General features: G+C 37.2%; 1 pseudogene; it reads left to right on the top strand.

The window, feature by feature from the left end:
* The first annotated feature begins 610 nt into the window (after positions 1–610).
* LOC101966612 (signal recognition particle 19 kDa protein pseudogene) lies at positions 611–10,829 on the top strand (annotated as a pseudogene).
* Positions 10,830–12,679: the final 1,850 nt, after the last annotated feature.

The following is a 12,679-nucleotide window of genomic DNA, read 5'->3' as shown; positions in this document are numbered from 1 at the left end:
TCCTGAACAACAGATTGGCCATCTATGGACTCTAAAACTCTGAGTGCCCAAGTAAACTTTTCCTCCTCTAATTGTTCTTATGGGGACTTTTAGCTAACTAAAGCAAATATTAACTTTAAATAAACTAAAGCTTCTTTCTCAAGTAAAATTCAATGGAATCCTGCTATCTATGGACCATCTGGTAAATATTCCATGTCAAATTCATCACACGGTCCAAGATGGCTGCTCTAGTGCTGGCTACCATGTCCCCATGCCTGCCAGTAAAAGTAAAAAAACAAGGAGAAAGACAATCTTAATGTAAGAACATTTCCCAAAAGTTCCCCATTGATCAGTCCCATTTATATCTATCTCACTGACCAAAAATTTAGTCAAATGACCACCTGGCTACAAGGAAGTTATAGAATACTCTTTATTCTGGTTGGCCATATACCGTTGAAATCTGGGAATTCCATTAGTGACAAGGAAGGGGAAAGCTAGGGTCTGTCATTTTTCTTCCAAATGGAGACACTACTAAGTTACAAGAGTGTACCATTAATAATTAGGACAACACTTGGGCCTGGGGGGGGGGGCAGGGGGTGTCCATGCTATCTCTGTGAGGAGTGGAGTGGAAATGGCTTGTGCTGCCACACACTCCCATGCAGACCAAGACAGGCTTATTTGTATCTGTTCTGCTTAATTAAAAAATAAGAAGGCCATTGTGGAGGGAAGCGGGATCTTAGTAAGCAATCCTACAGCTACAGAGATTCAAGATGTATGCTCAGCAGTTGGACTTAACGTGTTTGTTGAGAAAAATAAAATGTACTCTAGAGAGTGGAATGGTGATGTTCAATACAGAGGCAGAGTCCAGGTCCACTCAAATAGGAAGATGGCAACCACTGCCTTGTCCCTACCACCTAAGTCAGTAATGTAAGCAGCATAAATGATACCTAAACTAAAAACAAGGCCACAAAAAACAGGAGGTAGTGACCTAAGTCTTCAGCAAGGAGAAGGAAGTAAAAAAGAGAAAGAAAAAGAAGTGATCTGGTAGGAGCAACAAGTATGTGGTCCTACTATAAGAGACATCAGTGGAGACTTTATATCTGAGGAAAAGAGCTTTTTGTTTGCATCATTGGACTGAACTGGGAACATTTATGCCTCCCATTTTCATCATCAGAGTTGACAATAAGAAATAAATCAGAAGTTTGCATTGAGCATTTATGCAGTATAAAAGACAAGATTTTTGATGCTTTGGAGGTTTTGTTTTGTCTTTCAATGAAGAGGTTTTGTGAAAGAAAGAATATTTTTATTTTTATTTTATTTTTTTTTATTGTTGGTCATTCAAAACATTACACAGTTCTTAATACATCATATTTCACAGTTTGATTCAAGCGGGTTATGAACTCCCAACTTTACCCCGTATACAGATTGCTGTATCACATCAGTTACCCTTGATTGACATATTGCCATTCTAGTGTCTGATGTATTCTGCTGTCTGTCCTATTCTCTACTATCCCCCCTCCCCTCCCCTCCCCTCCCCTTTTCTCTCTCTACCCCTTCTACTGTAAATCATTTCTTCCATTTGTATTATCTTGTCTTACCCCTCCTTTCCTCTTATATATCATTTTGTATAACCCTGAGGATCGCCTTCCATTTCCATGCGATTTCCCTTCTCACTCCCTTTCCCTCCCACCTCTCATCCCTGTTTAATGTAAATCTTCTTCTCAAGCTCTTCGTCCCTACCCTGTCCTTGTTTACTCCCCTTATATCAAAGGGGTCATTTGGTATTTGTTTTTTAAAGATTGACTAGCTTCACTTAGCATAATCTGCTCTAATGCCATCCATTTCCCTCCAAATTCTATGATTTTGTCCTTTTTTAATGCAGAGTAATACTCCATTGTGTATAAATGCCACATTTTTTTTTATCCATTCATCTATTGAAGGGCATCTAGGATGATTCCACCATCTTGCTCTCGTAAATTGTGCTGCTATGAACATCGATGTAGCAGTGTCCCTGTAGCATGCTCTTATTAGGTCTTTAGGGAATAGACCGAGAAGGGGAATAGCTGGGTCAAATGGTGGTTCCATTCCTAGCTTTCCAAGAAATCTCCATACTGCTTTCCAAATTGGCTGCACCAATTTGCAGTCCCACCAGCAATGAACAAGAGTGCCCTTTTCTGCACATCCTCTCCAGCACTTATTGTTGTTTGACTTCCTAATGGCTGCCAATCTTACTGGAGTGAGATGGTATCTTAGGGTAGTTTTGATTTGCATTTCTCTGACTGCTAGCGATGGTGAGCATTTTTTCATGTACTTATTGATTGATTGTATGTCCTCCTCTGAGAAGTGTCTGTTCAGGTCCTTGGCCCATTTATTGATTGGGTTATTTGTTATCTTATTGTCTAATTTTTTGAGTTCTTTGTATATTCTGGTTATTAGGGCTCTATCTGAAGTGTGTGGATTAAAGATTTGTTCCCAGGATGTAGGCTCCCTGTTTATCTCTCTTATTGTTTCTTTTGCTGAGAAAAAACTTTTTGGTTTGAGTAAGTCCCATTTGTTGATTCTAGTTGTTAACTCTTGCGCTATGGGTGTACTATTGAGGAATTTGGGGCCCGATCCCACAGTATGTAGATCATAACCAACTTTTTCTTCTATCAGATGCCGTGTCTCTGATTTAATATCAAGCTCCTTGATCCATTTTGAGTTAACTTTTGTGCATGGTGAGAGATAGGGATTCAGATTTATTTTGATGCAAATGGATTTCCAGTTTTCCCAGCACCATTTGTTGAAGATGCTATCCTTCCTCCATTGCATGCTTTTAGCCCCTTTATCAAATATAAGATAGTTGTAGTTTTGTGGATTGGTTACTGTGTCCTCTATTCTGTACCATTGGTCCACCCGCCTGTTTTGGTACCAGTACCATGCTGTTTTTGTTACTATTGCTCTGTAGTATAGTTTGAAGTCTAGTATCGCTATACCGCCTGATTCACACTTCCTGCTTAGCATTGTTTTTGCTATTCTGGGTCTTTTATTATTCCATATGAATTTCATGATTCTTTTATCTATTTCTACAAGAAATGCTGTTGGGATTTTGATTGGCATTGCATTGAACTTATAGAGAACTTTTGGTAATATCGCCATTTTGATGATGTTAGTTCTGCCTATCCGTGAGCAGGGTATATTTTTCCATCTTCTAAGGTCTTCTTCTATATCTTTCTTTAGGGTTCTGTAATTTTCATTATATAAATCTTTCACCTCTTTTGTTAGGTTGATTCCCAAGTATTTTATTTTTTGGGGGGATATTGTGAATGGAGTAGTTGTCCTTATTTCCGTTTCAGAGGATTTGTAGCTGATATACAGGAATGCCTTTGATTTATGCGTGTTGATCTTATATCCTGCCACTTTGCTGAATTCATTTATTAGCTCTAATAGCTTCTTTGTAGACCCTTTTGGGTCTTCTAGGTATAGGATCATATCATCTGCAAATAGTGATAATTTAAGTTCTTCTTTTCCTATTTTTATGCCTTTAATTTCTTTCGTCTGTCTAATTGCTCTGGCCAGTGTTTCGAGGACTATGTTGAATAGAAGTGGTGAGAGAGGGCATCCCTGTCTTGTACCAGATCTTAGAGGGAATGCCTTCAATTGGAAGAAAGAATATTTTTAAATGCACAGTAAGTTACTTAAAATCCTGTTTGTCCTCTATGTAAACGTACATGTCAGATAAATATTTAATAAGATCTGAAATACATATTTTGTTCACCTTTAAAGTTAATGAAATAAAATTTTCAAACTGAAAAAAAAATTAGGACAACACTTATAAATTGTAACACAAGGTGACCCTGTGGAGATCAGACATTGGGGAGCCTCAAGCAGTCTCTGACACTGTTAGTAATACTGGTTTACTACTTTTGAAGGCCAAAAAAAGGCATTAGGTATGTAGTAATCACTTGATTTTCTACTTACATATTTAATGAAATGTTTCTAACTTACTAATCCTCATAATAACCTCCTGAAGTTGATTTTTTGCCCCAATTTTAATTGTTAAGTGAACAATGCTCAAATAAGTTGCTTAACTTGCCCATGGCTACACAAAGAGCAGAGTCAAATCTAAGAATAAATTCACTGCTTACTGAGTCTAGAGAAAGCCTCTAGTTTTTTCACAGTGCCAGTCCTAGCTGCTATCAACTTATATAAAAAATGTGTTCTCATCTCAAATGCATTATGTTAAATTACAGAAGCTCAATGTAAAAGAATACATTATATATATAAATTCCAGAAAAGGCAAAACCAGAGTGATATACTGTAGATCAGTACTTGCAAGGGAGGGGTCAAAAAATTAAGCTGCAAAGAGGCAGAAGGCAGTTTGGGGGAGATGGAAGTATTTTGTTTAATAAATGGTTGAATTCATTTATTATACTCATCCAACTGTACACCTAATATTGATATATTTTATTGTGGCTAAATTATACTTCAAGAACTCTTATAAGAGATACCAGAGAAAAAGGAAGGAAGGAAGGAAGCGGGGAAGGAATGAAGGAAGGCTGGCCAATCACAGATAGATGATAGATAGATAGATAGATAGATAGATAGATAGATAGATAGATAGATATAGATTTATATATATTTTAATGGTGGCCAAGGATATCTGAGATGTGGAAGGTGTGAGTCTGCTTCTCTCTACTCACAACCCAATATTTCTTTTGGTGTTTCCAGACATGATACAAATGGTATGCACTCCACTTGACTAGACCCATTGGGACATGGGAACTTCTAGGTGAGCTGGAGTTCTGGAGGAGGCCTTTTCTTTATAGAACCCCAGACACCTCTTCTCTAATAATATAATACTTCTTCTGAGGGCCCACTTGATTCCACACATGGTTACCTTCTTATGTGTTTTTCTTCCTCCACCTATTTATTTGATTATCTATACCTCTATGATAACGAATGATCAAGACCAAAGGTCCTCTAGGTCCTATAATATCTACAAAAACTACAAAAGTTCAACACTACAAAAACTATAAAAGCTCTAGAGTAACCACAAAACTTCCTCCCACGATAAATAAATACATACTAGGACCTTCCGTAGAAGAGTTGCTGTGGTCTTATCCTGAAGCACCTTTCATATCCGAGAGAGAGAAGTTTTTATCCAATCAATCCCCACAATGAGAGCCCTTTGAAAAGATTTTTGTAAGGGATGTGCAGGAGGGTAATGCAATGAAAGCCAGGTTTCAGTATGATGAATCTAGCAAAGATTTATAAGATAGACCACAGGAGGGGGAGAGTGTAGGAGGCAAGATCAATTAGGAAGCTTTCACTCTGGCCCAAGTAAGAGCAAATGATGGCCTGGACAAAGTGGGGCAGAAAGCTGTGGAGGAAGTTGTAGCCATAGACTATTCTTCCTCCACCCACCACCCTCCAGCTCAGACCCAGAAGTGCAATGGGGAGGAAAGGGTACAGACTAACAAATCAAGGTGTGGGTGGCCCCGGAACAACCTACTGAGACACTGAAATTGTTATTCTCTCCCTGTAATTTCCATTTTTTCCCATCCTACACATAGTATTTAGGTTTTTGTTTTTCTTTTTTATAACCACATATATTTCTGTAACAGCTAGAGAACACTGACATTAACTATCTAGCAAATTCCACTTTGTTAAATGAGGTTCTCATATCATTGGATCCCATCAATAAGATTATGATCCCATTGAACTCTTTTAGTAATTCCTTCTCCTCCCTTTTATTTTTCTGGTTACTGTACATGTGCCTTTTCCATTGTCTATACAGTTGACAACAACATAATTTTTCCTCTTTCATTATTTTATTTTTCCTACTTAGCCATTTTTTTTGGAAGCAGGTTTATAAACTTTAATTCCCACCATAACTCAGATTGAAGGCAAAAAAAGGACAGTTCTTTGCAATTCCGTACTTCATCTGGCCTTCTGTGTTCCTCCCATCCACACTAGTTAGCAGGAAAACAAATTAACTAAATTGAGCTGAAACAATCTCATTCAATAGTGCTGACTTCGTCTGAGGAAATAATCAGCCTCTCCTAAAAGATCATTTAGTCCGTGGGCCAGCCCTGAGCCTCTGAGCCTCTCCTGTGATGGCACATGGTGCCTTGTGTTGGGGGTGCAGAGGAAGGCTTGGGAGCCCTGTGTGAAAGGCAAAATCCAGAGCTTTTCGGTGCAGTGTACTCTGGTTCCCCAAGTCTCCATGGCAACCCAGGCTCCTAGTGTTATTTGCCCTCCTGTCATTCTGGCAATGGAGCTCAGGTTCCTCTCTCCTGGCTTCCTTAGCACTAAATCCTGGTTAATTTAACCCTGTCTCTCCCCTGCTCCTACTTCCTGGGATCTCTGCAAAACAACCACAACCTCCCTCCAGTCCATGGGGCGGGTGATCCACCAATCCCCATCCTGCTGAGCCCTGGGCTCGGGATTTAGCTTTTCACTTTGGGCCACTCTGTGAGAGCTCCCTCTTCTGACCACACGGGGTAGCTGCATTGCCACGGCTGTGCCTGAGGTTCTGAGGTGAGGCTGTGCGGTGAATTCTGGGTCCTGAATGGGCAGCAGGGTCAAAAGCTGGGGCCCTCCTGGTCTTCTATGTTGTCTTCACCAATCCAACTCTTTTGGAGCTCCTGGAGCTGAAGAGCACAATTCAGCTCTGCTACTTATTAAAGTATGATCTTAGTTATTTATTGACTCAGTATTGCAATTTCCTCAAATGAAAAATGGTAATGAAATAATAATTTACCTCGTAACATTGTAAGGATTAGATGAGTTATATGTAAGAGTATATGTACATATATTAAAGTCATAACAGAGAAGGTATCCAGTAAGTTAATTCTTAACTCCTTTTTCTTCTCACATATTTCTGGGGCTAGAAAGGTAGTATAATTTTATTTCCTCTTTTATTGATGTTCCCTTCTGGTCTCCATCGGATCCTTCATGGCAGGTTGTTAAACCTCTTCTCCATGACACAGCTAAACTCAAAACAAAACAAAGCAAAAAAAAAAAAAAACTAAATCCTCTGTACTAAGTTATGGTGTGCAAGAGGAAATCAAGAAAATAGGAAAACTCTCTCTCAAGATCTTATGATGCCTTATCAAACTCTGAACATTCTCCTTTTTTACTCTTGATATTTCCCACCCTATAATCTCTTCCCACCTATCTACCTCTCCCCTCCAGGTAATTAGAAACCTAATGCAAGTTAGGACAGAGATCTTGGGAAGGCAAAAGCAAAATCGAATAGCATGTTAGTATTTGTGTTTGTGTTTGTGTTTTGTTTTCTCTTTAGTGAACCATAGGCCTTGCATGCCAACCAGGCACTCTACTACTGATCCACATGCCCAACCACAGAAATTTTAAACATTATTCCTTTGATTTTATATTCCCAGATTTTCTCTCTGTACTTGAAGAGCTTTCCAAATATCAGAATTATGTTCAAATGTCTCTGTTCTACTAGCATTTGCATAACTTGCCCTCTTGTTTAAAATTTAATAAACTGCAACTTCATCTGTTACCAATAATATGTGCTGAAATATGCACATATTCCAAACTTACCTCTTGCTTCCCCCCCCCAAGAGATTGTCTATATAATTAAACTTCATTAGAAGTGCCCTATCCTGGACAAATTATCAAAGAAAAGCAAAAGATAACACCAGATACCATATAATATGACTATTTAACTTTTGCTAAAAGTAATAAAGCTAACTGCTTGTGATTTTAAATCAAATCCTCAAATCATTGATGTAACTCAAAACTCAAGAATAAATTGCAGTGGACAGTACACATCCCTGCATATTGACCATCAGTACTAATTTTCAATAATATGGATTGACCATATGTAACAACTATCTAAATTGAACCATGTTTGTTTAGACATGAAGGTTAAACAGCGATATGTAATTATTACACAATGTGCATTTTTTATTCTAATTAGTTATACATGATAGTAGAATGTATTCGATATACATATATAGAGTACCTGATGTAGAATTATGTTTGTAATGTAGTCATATATACACATAGGATAGTAATGTCTGATTCATTCTACTATCTTTCCTAGTCCCATTCCTCTTCCCTTCTCTTCATTTCCCTTTTCCTAATCCAAAGTACTTCTATTTATCCCTAACCATCGCCCACCCTTATTATGAAATTAGCTTCTGCATATCAGAGATATTGGTTTTTTAAGATTGGCTTCTTTCACTTAGCATGTTATTCTCCAGTTCCATCCATTTACGGGAAAATGCGATAATTTCATTCTTCTTTATGGCTGAGTAATATTCCATCATGTATATGTACCACATTTCTTTATCCATTTATCTATTGAAGAGTACCTAGGCTGATTCTGTAGTTAAGCTATTGTGAATTGAGCCGCTATAAACATTAATGTGGCAGTGTCACTGTAGTATGCTTTGGCTATAAACCAAGGAGTAGGATAACTGGGTCAAATGGTGAATCCATTCCTAGTTTTCTAAGGAATCTTCATACTGCTTTCCAGAGTGGTTGTACCAATTTGCAGCCCCACCAGCAACGGATGAGTGTACCTTTTCCCATATCCTTGCCAACATTAATTGTTGCTTATATTCTAATTGCCACAGAATGTGCATTATTAAAACATTTTCAGCTTCTCTTTTGGAGGAGACTGGCCATGAAGTATGATTGGTGGGCTCAAGTGCAGTTTATCCAGTTGTGAACCCTTGGGGTGCTTCACTCTACCTCACAACGGCCTACTCCAGCCCCAGCCAGCAGTCTCAAGTTCCATTCACTCAGAGCTAATAAGTCCAGAGTCACTTTCATAATGAGGACAGTAATTGTCACTATGGAGCAAATTTGGATTTGTTTATTCAAGACCATGTACAGAAACAAGAAGCTACACAGGTCAGGGGAGGGCAGGAAGATCCAAGAAAGTCTATAAATTTGATCAAAGACTTAGATAAGAATTTAAACAGAGATATTTATCAATTTGGAGAAAACAATCCCCAGAGGATTTTTACCAGTCAAAAATTTCAGAGTAAGCTTCAGCATAGTTTTCACCATCATAAAATCCGAACTTAAATTCTGGCACTTCTGCTTATCAACTCTATGGGTTTGGGCCAATTACATAGACTTGCTGAGCTTCAGTTTTCCTATCTATCAAATGGAAATATTTATCTCATTGGAGACTTTGTTCCAAGATAAGCTTATTAAAGAGAGTGAATTCTCTCTTGCTAGTAGGCTCTCTCTAGCATTCTCTCTCTACTCTTTTGGATGCAGCCAGCTGTCTTGTGAGATACCCAATGGGGACGCTCATATGGTAAGGAATAGAGGGTGGCCCTGTGCCAACAGATTATGAGAAACTGAGGTCTCAATTCAACAACCACTGAAGAACCAGGTCTTGCCAACAACCCAGGAGGGAGCCAGAGAAGGATCTGTCCCAGTCGAGGCCTGAGATGACTGCACACTCATGGGAGCCTGACAGCCAGAGGACCCATCTAAGGTTTTCTTGGACCACAAAAACTGCGAGCCAATAAATCTTGTTCTTTTAAAACACAAAGTTTTAGGAGCAACTTACTACATGTAGTGCATAACTAATAAGAATAATATCTGCAATGTTATCTGGGGGCCAACATATAAACTTGATACTGAAGTCAAGTCATGTGATGAGAAAGAAAGTTATAAGCCAGGCTCACTCATGATTATGTATGAAACAATGTTAAGCAAAAAATTAACCAAACAAATCTATTTTTACATAAAAAGATAATGCAAAACCATTATTTGGGGGGTTTCCCCTGAAATACAAGTTTGTCTTAACATTTGAAAATCAACCAGGTATTTCGCTACATTAAGAAATAAATGGGGGAGGCAGTGTTGTAATCTATTCAAATACAAAGGAAAAATATTTCATTTTTAACAGTATTCATGAAAAAACATTCTTACAATCTAGGAACAAAAGGAAATAATCTTTAAGGATACTTAATATAATCAATTATGAAAAATAAAACCCATATTAAATATCACTTAATGATGACATTATTGGAAGTTTTCCCTGTAGTTCAAAATGAGACAAAGAATCCCTTAATTGTTAGATCTATCCAAATTGTACTAGAGATCCTAGACTCTAGTAAGAAAAGATCAATAAATAAAACATAATGACTATAAAGGAAGAAAAGAAATTGTCAAGACTCACATTGTATTTTATGAATATATACAATTATTTGTCAATTTTTTTCAAAAAGAAAAAAGATCACATGGTATGTTTGCATATCTAGAAAATCAAAACTCTATATAGATAAAACTTGAAGACATGTTAGGTAGCATTGATAAATATAAGCTCATTATACAAAATTCATTTGCATTGAAGGAAAAAGCAATCAAAATTTCAAATTTACTAAAATAATGCAGATTTTGAGATAGTTATTCCCATACATTATTGGAAAGTGTTCTCAAATTCAATACTTGAGGAAAATAAAATTGAGTGAAGGAAAATCTGAATTGCAATGCTGTGGCAACTGTTTCAATGCAGCTAATCCCACAGGGAACTCTTGAAATTGAAATGGCTTTTCAAAATTGTCCCAAATAGAGACAAGAGGATTGTATTAGTGTATTTCTTTATAAATCTACCTGCATTCAATCATGAAGGCTCTACCTGAATAATTTTATATAATCCTAATCACCTCCCAAGGCTCCACCTCTAAACAACTTAGGTTAAGTTTCCAGCCTCTTTAATACCTCTTAGTGGGAATTACATTTCAACACATGCAAACCATATACAAACTCTAGCAAAGACCGACAAGGATTTTATTTCCTTACATCAAACAAGCATTGAATATTCCCTGGAAGGGAGCACAGCTTTAGACCAGGGGGTTCTTTTCTGATGAGTAAAATTCCAGGGAGAGACTCAGCTGAGCACTGCCAACCCTTTGCCCTTCCAGTAGCTTAGGAAGTGAGTGTTCCAGTCCTATGGAAGGACTGGGGTTGTGCCATGGCATCCACTATGATGATAATATGCATTAACATCAGAATTCTAACAAAATGTATGGAAGCTCTCAATACAAAAAACTATAAATAATATTGAAAAATATCAAAGAAGGCCTTACTAAATGAGTATTTACCAAAATTTTATAGAATCCTAATAAAAATTCCAATGTTGTAAATGTGTGTGAGGTGAACTTGATAAGCTACTACAAAATATATGTAGAAATGTAAAGGGCTATGCCTAGCCAAGAGTTTCTTAGATAAAAATAAATATGTGGGAGAATTTGTTCCACTGAATGTTAGCTCTTATTATAAAGGTGTAGTCTTTAAGATAATAAAACACCAGCATAAAAGTAGAAAAAAAATAGCTCAACAGCATATATTAAAAATCTTAGGTACTAATTCATGCACATATGCAATTTACTGCAAATATGGCAATACAGAACAGTGGGGGGTGAGATGCCTTTTTCCAAAAATGGTGTTGAAACAATTTAATATCTTTATGGATATAGATAGGAACAGAATGAAACTTATTCTTTACATTATTCCGAACACAAAAAGTCAACTTCAGGTAGATTATATAAGTAAATATGAAATACAAAGCAATCAAATTGAGACAACCAAATTGAAAAAATTTGATTGCTTTATAACCTTTATAACCTAAAGAAAAATAAATATGTGGGAGAATTTGTTCCACTAAATGTTAGCTCTTATTATAAAGGTATTTTTATAATAAGATGTATCTCGTATTTTCTTTGTTTTCTTTGTATTTTCTTTATAACCTTAGTATAGGGAAAGATTTCTCAAACAGGACACATAAACCACACAGAACCACGAAGAAAATATTTTTAAATATGGCTGTATTGGAGTTTTTGTCAAAGACCACCATTTACAGGATATAAAAAGGAAGCCACAAAGTGAGAGAAGGCATTTGCAACATACAGAGCCAAAAGAGGTGCATATCTTGAATTTCAAAAAAAAAAGAAAGAAAGAAAGAAAAGAAACAAATTTCTTTAAAAACAAACAAAAAAACAGATTGTTATGGTTTGGATGTGAAGAGTCCTCCCAAAGCTTACATATGAGACATTGCAAGAGAGTTCAGAGGGAAAATAACTGGGTTGTGAGAGCCTTAACCCAATTAGTGAATTAATCACCTGATAGGATTAATTGAGTGGTGATTGAAGGCAGGTAGGATGTGGCTGGAGGAGGTGTGGCATTGGGGGCGTGGCTTTGGGGTACATATTTGTATCTGCCAAGTGGAGCCTCTCTCTCTGCTTCCCCATCATCATGTGAACTGTGTCCCTTGCCACATTCTTCCTCCATATTGTTCTGCCTTACCTGGAGACCTGAGGAATAAAGCCAGCTGTCAATGGACTGAGACCTCTGAAACCTTGAGCCCTCAAATAAACTTTTCTTCCTCTAAAGTTGTTCTGGTTGGGTGTGTTAGTCACAGCAGTGAAAAAGCTGACTAAAACACAGATCAAAAAATCCAGTAGGGGAAAATGTTCTTGGTATTGGAATAGACAATTTCCAACAGATTACTCAAATAGCCAATGAACAACTTCACTAATAATGCAAATTAAAACCACAAGAAACGCCCTTACATGCCCATTAAAATGGCTTTAAAAATATTAATGACAAGACCAAGTACTGGAAAGACTCTGAGGCAAAAGGGACTACACTGCTGATGAGAGTAAAAAGTTTGTCATCACATACTTAACTTGAAGTGACACATCCCCTATAACTCACA

The sequence above is a fragment of the Ictidomys tridecemlineatus genome, chromosome 9 (assembly GCF_052094955.1).
Source record: "Ictidomys tridecemlineatus isolate mIctTri1 chromosome 9, mIctTri1.hap1, whole genome shotgun sequence".
In the NCBI taxonomy this organism is placed as follows: Eukaryota; Metazoa; Chordata; class Mammalia; order Rodentia; family Sciuridae; genus Ictidomys; species Ictidomys tridecemlineatus.
The sequence above is the reverse complement of the archived record's forward strand: the minus strand, read 5'-3'. Positions and strand labels throughout refer to the sequence as shown.